Genomic DNA, 9,354 nt, shown 5'->3' with positions numbered 1-9,354 from the left:
CAGAAGTCCATATGCAGAAGATATTCAAACAAGCTTGTCCCAAGCTGTGGTTGGCAGTAGCCAACAAACGCCACCTGCTGCTATTGCCATTACCTAATAGCAGCAAAAGTGGAAGAGGCCGCTGACTACAGGAGAAGAAAATCAGCTCTCAATGATAGCAGAACAGCGCCTCCTGCGACAAGTATTGGAATACTACAGGACGCTAGAGCTTGTGCTTCGGGAGCGCCAAGTGAAGGCCGAAGAAGAGCTTGTCGATGTAATGAAAAAATATTTCAGAAAGTAAAATGTGGAAAAGTCAGTTTGTGTTACTGTTATGTACATGCTACCATTGATCCACATGCTGCATGAAAGGCTCAAGGCAGTTTTTGGCTACAATGCTGGCAGCTCGGCAAGGTATATAGCAGACAGAACTCGTCACGTCTAGTCTGAAAATGAAAATGATGCACGAATGCTGGCCGCTGTCAACTTCCATTTCTGTCAAGTGATCAGGCTGTTTGAAAGCCGTATCGTGTCGAGAAACTTCATTTAACCATTGTTGTTGCAGTCGGGCACAGAAATGCTCACAGATGTTGTTTAGTGCGCGTCAGGCTCTGATGATCATGGGAACATGTCTTATGTTGCACTCCATTCTTTTCATAGTGTAGAGAAATCAAGCTTTCAACCTCCCGAAAGCATTTTCTACGATCCTTCTTGTCTTCGACAGGTGATAGCTGAAGAGTTTACTTTCTTCGCGCAAAGGTCCATTATGCGGGAAGGGCTTGATGAGATTCCCCTTCAAGGGAGAAGCCTGGCCGCAAAGGATTATTGGGGGCACGGCTGTGCCATTCAGAGCTATCACTGGAGACTTGAATAGGGCTTCCTGAACAGTTTTATAGCCAGCTCAGATTGAGCGTAGATGTGCGCGTCGTGAAGTTGTCCTGTGCTGCCCGCTGACACATACGGAAACCTGTATTTATGGTCTACCATAAGTCTATGGTAAGTCCAGAAAGATAACGCTGTAACTCTATGCACGAAAAACACATTGTAAGTATGCACAATTCTTATGATGCACAAGGTTACTAATACCCGTGCCACACTGCAAATTTAATGTCATTTCCATCGAATGACATTCGTTCAGGTTAATGTCGTTTTTTGTGCGCACTGCTACACGACCAAAACTAATGACATTTGCAACTGATGACCATTGCGATGGACAGAAAGTGGCAGATATAAAATATTGTACTACATGCTTTAAAATTTGAGAACTTTAACAAAAACAGCTTTAAAATATGAACTGCACTTGTTATTACATTGTAAGCCTCGTGAAAAGTATATTTACAAATATTTACACCAACTTATTCAACAGCGCTAGCCATCGAGAGCCGAGCCAGGTTCAAGCCAGCACCACATTTGAGCTGTCGTTTTTCGAGCAGCGTGACGCCATTTTCCTTTGAAAATTTCCTCAGATTTCTCATTTGCTGTCCGCGTATGTGTAGAAAGTTCCCCCTTCTGCTTTCATCGACTGGTCGCCTCGGTGCGTCTCAACTTGATGCTTGCTTCTGCGATGGACGACGTATCACAAGAAGCTGACTTCCAACGACGGCGGCGTCAAGTTATTCGTGCCATCCTGTGCTCACGAGAACAGCGCCAAAGCTGTCATGTGCAGTATGGAAGCAAGCGAGAGCAGTTAAGGTCGTTAATACGCACACAAGCTGCTGTCACCAGGAGCTTGGAGGAGCAACTTTTAGCTAACTCGTTTGCAATAAGTGCCTTCATGGCTGCAAGTCTGCGAACTGCTCAACGGGAGCGCTGGGTGTTCCAGCGCAACGAAAGATGGTTCGAGGACACTTTGCCCAACCTAGGCAAATCACATTTCCGACAGTCGCTACGCGTCGCGCAAGTTACGTTTCGTTACATTGTTGATGCTTTGAGGCATGTTCTTGAGCGTGAGACCACTAACATGCGAGAGTCCATCTCGGTGGAAAAACGTGTAGCCATTGGACTCTACAGGCTGCGGTCAAGCGCCGAAGACCAAACGATTGCCCATCCTTTCGGCCTGGGACGCTCAACTGTGAATCTGATCAGCAAAGAATTGTTTGCTGCTGTCAGCGAAGTGCTGGAGGCGCGATGGCTTCGCATGGTGAGCCGAGAAGAAATGTCAAAAACATCCGCGAATTCTACGCGGTGAGCGGCTTCCCGCAGGCTATTGGCGCCTTGAATGGCTGCCATATCCCCATTTCGCCGCCGCTGGAGCATTCTTCTGACTACTATAATTTTAAACGGTGGTAAGTGTTTGAAATTATTTGACTAAACAGGCAACGGCATACATATTCTGGCGCCTTCTTCAGAGTTAACGTTTTTACGTATTGGAGACACCGCATGAAAATTAGTGGATGCCTTGGGCTTATTCAAGCATGTTTTCAGTCAAGGCACTGTTCAACCGTATTTGCTACTTATGACTACTAAATGTAACGCCTAGCTCGAGTAGTAGGCTTTATATATCTGAAAACAAGGGTACTCAAAAAGATGTATTATGGGCACCATTGTGTCAAGTGGTACCCATGCTAGCGACAACCTTCTAGGATTTATAATCACCAAGATGCTAAGTGAATGCTGATGCTGTGAACACACGCAGATGTGTCTTGTGTGGAGTGCTCCAATAGCAATGGCAGAATCCCGTTGAAAGCAAAATTTTGGATATCATTCTAGATAACTTGTATTGAATGCAAATTTGAAGCTAGAAATAATCACCTTTTTTTTTTCTTATTTCAGATAAAATTGCACTTCATAATAAAGAGTCACCCACATTGACTTTCTTTCTCATATTTTTTGCAGGCATAGCATCATACTTTTGGCCCTCGTAGATCACAGATACTGCTTCCGGTATATCAACGTTGGAAGCCCCGGAAGCTGCCACGACGCATTTGTGTAAGGCCGTTCGAAGTTGTGCAAGTTTATTGAGAGTGACTGCTTCCAGTCACCTGTGTCAGTGATTGAGGGGGTAACAGTGCCCCCGCTAGTACTTTGTGATCAAGCATTTCCTCTGTCAGCAAACCTGCTGAAGCCATTTGCAAATGCATCGGGACCACATGAGGCAGCATTTAATTATAATTTATCCAAAACTCGACGAATTGTCGAGAATGCCTTCGGTCGGCTGAAAACGCGGTTCAGATACACAATGAAGCGCATGGAGTGCAAGCTCCCAACAGCAAAGCAGGCACTCAGAGCTGCATGTGTCCTGCACAACATTTGCGATGCACTCAATGACCCTATTGAACAGCAGTGGGTGCAAGAGGCGCATCACTTCGACGGGCTGTACGCGCAGCCAGTCCATCGCATAGACGTAGCCAACGGCCAGGGCCGTGAAGTGAGGACAGCCCTTGCCTCGTACTTCAACAAGAAGAACCAACTTCCTCAGTGAAGGTCGCTCAAGCTGGACTGTGATCAAACGTGTGTGTGTGTGTGTGTGGAACCTATAACAAGGCTGTATCATGTAATTAGCATTATTGTTGAAATAATTTTTTAGGAATGAGGTGTTTGGAGAGAAGAATGGGTGGCCATGCCTTCTGTCGAGGGCCCTGTTGGCGGAAGCTGTTTTCCAGACTGTCGACGAGTGCGCATTGATCCTCATGGTTCGAGCTAGACAAAACTGGCTCTCACCCCTCAATGTTGGTTCCGCTGTAGCGTGTGTTGCAGCATTTACCTGACAGATATATATACCATAGCAAACAAGTCCAGTTTTTGCCAGCACAATTTCCACTGCACTGGAAATGAGTGTGTCGACAGCATGTAGTTTATATGGGCCGGCATACATAATGTTTGTAGCTATCTGTGGTTAAAGAAACCCCGGACAATGTGAGATGTCACAACATAAAAACAAGAAATGTAGGTGGGGATATTGCGCCAGTCTATTTTTTGCACAGCTCAGAGAGCACATCAATTAGCCTGTCTTCCCTCTCAGCAGCTTTGATATCTCTCTCAGCAGCTGCCTCCTGCAACTTTAGTTCACGTTCTCTGAACGAAAACTCTTTATCTTTAGACTTTTCGAAAAATATACGCAGCCTGCGTTGCTCTTCAATAAGCTGACTGAAAAAGTTCTCCTTCTGCTGCCTTCCACGCCTTGTAGTAGGAGGCTGTAGACTGCCACTAGGCGACTGCCTCTGTGAAGTGCTTTCGGCAAGTGGCTCTGAAGAATTTGCAGCACATTCATCTAAATTTGCAGGTTCCCTGCACGCTGCTGGCGACTGGCTGGATTCCAAGTTGTACTGCTCAGTGTCTTCTCCATCAACCATGTTGCGGAACAGCTGGAAGAATAATATATGTTGAAAACGATACCATGCATGTGCAACAATACAGGCAATACCACGTCGACTAGACAGCATATGTAGTAAACCGCATAATTTATTGTGTAAAACATTATACATAACTGCATTATGATACATCATGGACACTATCAAATTACGTATACAGCAATTTCCAAGTGAAGGTTAGCAGGGAAAGATGTAACCACTGGCTTTCTTTGTGGACAACACAAATACTGACATGCCACTGGAGTACCATTTCAACAGCATGCATTCATAAACACATTTCAGAGCCTTTGCAAATGCAGTATCATTTTTCTTACTTCTTCCGCTGTGGACTCCAGGTGACAGCCTGTCTCTTGAGCCAGGCTTGAGTGATTGGCTGGCAATGTGCCCAAGAACTTGTGCAGGTCCCAATAAAATTTCCACACAATGGCACCTTGCCCTGTTTTTTTCTTGCTGAGCTCTCTGCAAGAAATAACATTGTGGTGTTTCGTACAAATGCGAGCATGCACGGTACTGCTCGGTCGCGTAGTAAAATATTTTCTGCACTGCCGACGCACTATGCTTCTCGTGTCGGCAATAATAGCAATGTCACGACTGCGCTAAAGGGTATAATCTTGAATCAGAATAAGGTGCGCAACCTCAGAACAGAACCCGCACGATTATAGCACACGCATCCGTAAAAAGCAATTTAATTGCGCAGTACGCAAGCGCGGAAGCTTAACACGTTGCATTCCTACTCGGTTGCTGCAAACTGAGAAACTAATTGGTGCAACGCAGATGTTATTGGTTATGGCAAGAAAAAAAAAACTGCGACAAATATGCAGCTGGTTCATCACGCATGCACTCTGACTAGCTGCCTGCGAAAGAAAGCTCGACGCCTATGCACGGCTATTCCTGTAAAGCGGATTAGGATAGCTGGTTGGAGAAAAAAAAATCTTACCTGTACTTGTTCCCGAGATTCTCCATTTTGCTTTTTATAGCCTTTATCCTCTTCTCAATGCCCTCCGCCCGAAGGGCTTCTTCAATTGCCGAGTAAACTTTAGGGTTCCGCTTTGTACGGCGCAGGTCGCACAGGTGGTCCTGCCGCACTCTGATCAGGACAAATGTTTCTGCCTCGGTCCACTGCGCTCGATATCTGACTACTTCCTCAACCATTGCTTGTAGAACAACTGAGAAACGCCTGCAGCTTTCAATACAAGAAATGGCACTGGCACACTGCCGCAACCGTAACGCCGTAACCACTCGTGCACGTGTGCTAGCATCCAGCATATAAACAAACATGGCCGCCCGTCATCTGATCTGCTGATAGCGAGAGTGGTATTTTTTTTACTGCGCTGTTTGCTATGTTTTATATAGATAAATAGATGCTTATAAAATTGCACATGAAAAATGTCATTATCTTGTTACTTCTTTTATTTTGGGGATTAATTTTACTGAGTCTCTGGTTTCGAGATAACATATTCCCTCGGACGATCGCGAGCGAATGCGTTTTCCAAACTCATTCGGTGCCTAATGTCGTTTTCATCGAATGTCATTACATTTTCTCGTGTGGCAGCAAACAAATGTCATTTTGAACGAATGTCATTCGATGGAAATGACATTAAATTTGCCGTGTGGCATGGGTATAAGTTGATAAATTTAGTTCGAATTTAAAAGCAGCAGACTGGAGGGAGCCCAACGCTGCCAAGGATCGTCTACTTCTAATGTAAAAATCAAGTCCTTCAGGAGATTAGTGATGTTTTTCCCATCACTGTTGATCTGCAAAACACATGGGAGTAGTGACAGCTCCCTGCCGTGTTTGCACTAGCTCATTATTGCGATAGAGTTTACATTGCAATATTTTTTATTCTTTCAAAATAAACATCGAAAGAATGCTGCAACAGTGTAAGTAGCCTTGAAGTTATATTTATGACACTTTACACTTATTCTAAAAACTTCTTAAACATTACTGTTACGCCTACTACGAAGTGTAAAACGTGAGCAGGCTTGTCTTGAGCACTTGAACTTTGGTCGGCGCAGAAAAGAACGTCAAAATGTAATACATGTGGAAGCATTCACAGGCAATACTTGCACTCTAGCGTTGCCTCAAGGCTACACGAATGCCAAAAGTACAAGTGCAGACTAACAGAGTAAGTGTGACAAAATTCCACGTTATTTACTCAGCAGCAAACAGCTCCAGCATTCCAGACAGCTTGCTCACCTATGCACCAACGAAGATCAAGAGAAAAATAATTACTTGCCCGTGTAATTCCTGTAGTCCATTGCAGTCAGTTGTGTTGGGTAAACAGAGAAATGGCAGGTATCCAATGCTTCCAGAGCTGTCGGGAATCCTGCCATAGAGTAAAACTCACGAACGTGCTCATCGATTTCATCGATGCCATCATTCGGAACCATTCCAATTCTAGCACATCTACCACAGTCTGCAAATTCCCTACGCATAGTGTCCACAGTAGACCGCACAACACCTAAGATTATTGCGACCACATGGCCTTTGGCAGCTGAGCACAGTTTGAAGAGGTAGATACCGACTCGCTTTTCAACGCTAATGGCATCCCGCATATTTGTGTCTTCATGCTCCGTCGCCGGCCTGAACCGGTCCACAAGTTAGCGAAAGGTTGCAGGTCCAACGCGGAATGCTTTCCGAAAATGCTGGTCTTCTGTGTTCGACAGTGTCTTCAAACCACCGTTAATTGCGGGGATAGATCCACCTTATGCGGTCCACAGTTTGCTGTGGGAACGCGACGGCGCCACAAAGGGAGATGTTTGCGATGGGGTCAATGTGTGCCTTTGCCGCGTCCGCCATCGCGCGCAAAGATGCCACAGCGGCAATTCTCAAAGTAATTTCGCACTTTGCTTCCACCACCCGGTTCTCGTCGCTCATGGTTGTGGTTGTAATACCCACTTGATCGAACGCAATCTGTTACAACTTCTGCGAAAGTCGCCCCAGCAATGTATGCCTCGCACGCGAGCACGCGGAACCAGGCGGAATGACGAGTGTGCATCCAAGTGGTCAGACTGGAAAGGAAAATAGATATATTTTTGTTACTAAACGTCCGCTTCAATCCTTCAGAATATTTCTTTATTAATAAGTTGGTTACTTTTTCTTGCGTAAACAAGGGTAGTCTTGTTCGCTTATCACTTAAGGCTATGAATGAGTAGACCACTAAATATACATGGATAAACCACTCGGCAGCGAGTACCGCCGAAGTGGTTGGGCCATGGGGGGGTAAGCCATAACCCATGCATGACCCTAGCGCGGCAGTAGGCTGGCCAAGTCGGCCATACTCGTCGGCCCAAGGTCGATTGCCGATGATCGGCCGTTCCTAGGCCATTGTCAATCCCCGACCTCGGGCTGAGGTGGGTGGCCTAGGTGGGCCCGATGAGTGTTAGTCGGCCATATTGGCAAGGGCCGAGCGCGGGCAGACCGCTTGGGTTACTTCAATTTTGGTTGCTGTTACCAGCGCCATTTCAAGCGCAGCGGTTGATAGCCGTTGTGATTGTCGCTCGACAGTTGGCGCTCATAAAGAATGCCTGAATTATCATCATCATCTATCTCCTTTGCATTTGCCGTGTAACTGCGCCACTTCTCCTTTTATTGCATTCGCAATACTCCGCAAGGTTTCGAGCCGTCGCGTGGTCCCGGCGGAGGCCACGCTTGACCTTGGACAGCCGAGGAGGAGGCGGAGAAGAAGAAAACTGGTAACTTACGCTCTCGCGTGATACTCTTAAAGGATGAGCTAAGTGTCCCCAATAATGTAGCATCTTACACTGATAGGGCGTAATAGGGGAAAGCAGGCAAAAGAAGCTTCGGCCCTTGGTTGCTATCGTAATTCAACTAGGGTTAACCAGAGTTAAACCACAGCTATTTTTTTATTTTGTTCCTATAATGCAATAAACCCTCCTTTGGAGTTAAGACCTTAGAGAAGTACTGTGTGACCGTCTCATTAGTTTGAAACCTATGATTACCTTAGCGATGAGAGAGTCCTATCAGATGTGAAGGTTTGATGAAAAACAAAAGTTACAAATATATTTCTCCTAGACCAAGAACATCAGGCCATAAGTGCCCCATAAATGGTTAGTTTAGTCTCTAATATACGCAATTTGCGTCGGAAAGCATTTCTGGCTTTTAAATTGTGTACAATAGTTCGGAACAAAACCAATCAAAATGTCTAAGACATCACTGCTGTCTACGGGTTTGCACAGCTGCCGCGTGTTTTTCTTCGCTCGCCAATAATTGTGCAGTGCCTGTGTCGCAAACACAATATCTTATGTTCGCTCAGGCGTTTGTCAAAGCAGTGCCCGGAAAATCTGCCACCGGTTTGCGAGGATCTCAAAAGCGTTCTCCGGTATTCTTCGAGCTCGGGAGAGTCTACAACGGACCGCAAAAACACAAATAAGAAATCAATCTGGCACTCTGTAGGTAGTTTCTTTACATTAAAATAAATATTTGATTTGTTTACTTCTTCAGTGAATTTGTTGCTATACTAATCGACTTGGAACCAAAGCCAGCAAACATTTTATCATATCTCATTCAATAAATAAAAAAACTTTATTCTTTCCTAAATTCAGGGTACATATAGCTCACCAGTCATACCAGTAGCATCAGTTTATCGACAACATAATTTCAACAGAAATCGCTTACCTATTGTTGACAAATTCTCTTTTCCCTTTTAAGTTAAAAGCAGGATATGGCCTCATCAAGTAAGGCTTTAAGCCGAAGCCTTCATCCCCAACAATAACATAAGGGGCTGTCCTGTTAGAAAGTGGCAAGGGCAGGAGTAATGGCTGTGACTCTAATGCATCTTTCATGTTGCACTCACTCCAAACCCCGCTATCACTGAGTCGCCCATTACGTTCAATATCAACATGTACAAAATTTACCTCAGCCTCTACAAGTGCCATAAGCACAATAACTGAAAAACCCCTTATAGTTCCGGTACTACGCTCCCGAGTTGATAGGTGCATTTATAGCGATGTTTTCCATTCACAGCTTCGATGCAGTGTGGGAACTGCCATAAATGTGCCAAATTGCTTTCCATTGCTCGGTGTGGCTGGGTACCTGCAAAAC

The 9,354-nt window shown here is 45.2% G+C and overlaps 1 pseudogene; it reads left to right on the top strand.

Moving 5' to 3' along the window:
* Nucleotides 1-1,903: 1,903 nt before the first annotated feature.
* LOC146180749 (uncharacterized) lies at nt 1,904-3,400 on the top strand (annotated as a pseudogene).
* The last annotated feature ends 5,954 nt before the right edge of the window (nt 3,401-9,354 follow it).

The sequence above is a fragment of the Amblyomma maculatum genome, chromosome 8 (assembly GCF_055883805.1).
Source record: "Amblyomma maculatum isolate TAMU_Amacu chromosome 8, ASM5588380v1, whole genome shotgun sequence".
Lineage (NCBI taxonomy): Eukaryota > Metazoa > Arthropoda > Arachnida > Ixodida > Ixodidae > Amblyomma > Amblyomma maculatum.
This window is presented reverse-complemented; position numbering and strand designations above follow the sequence as displayed.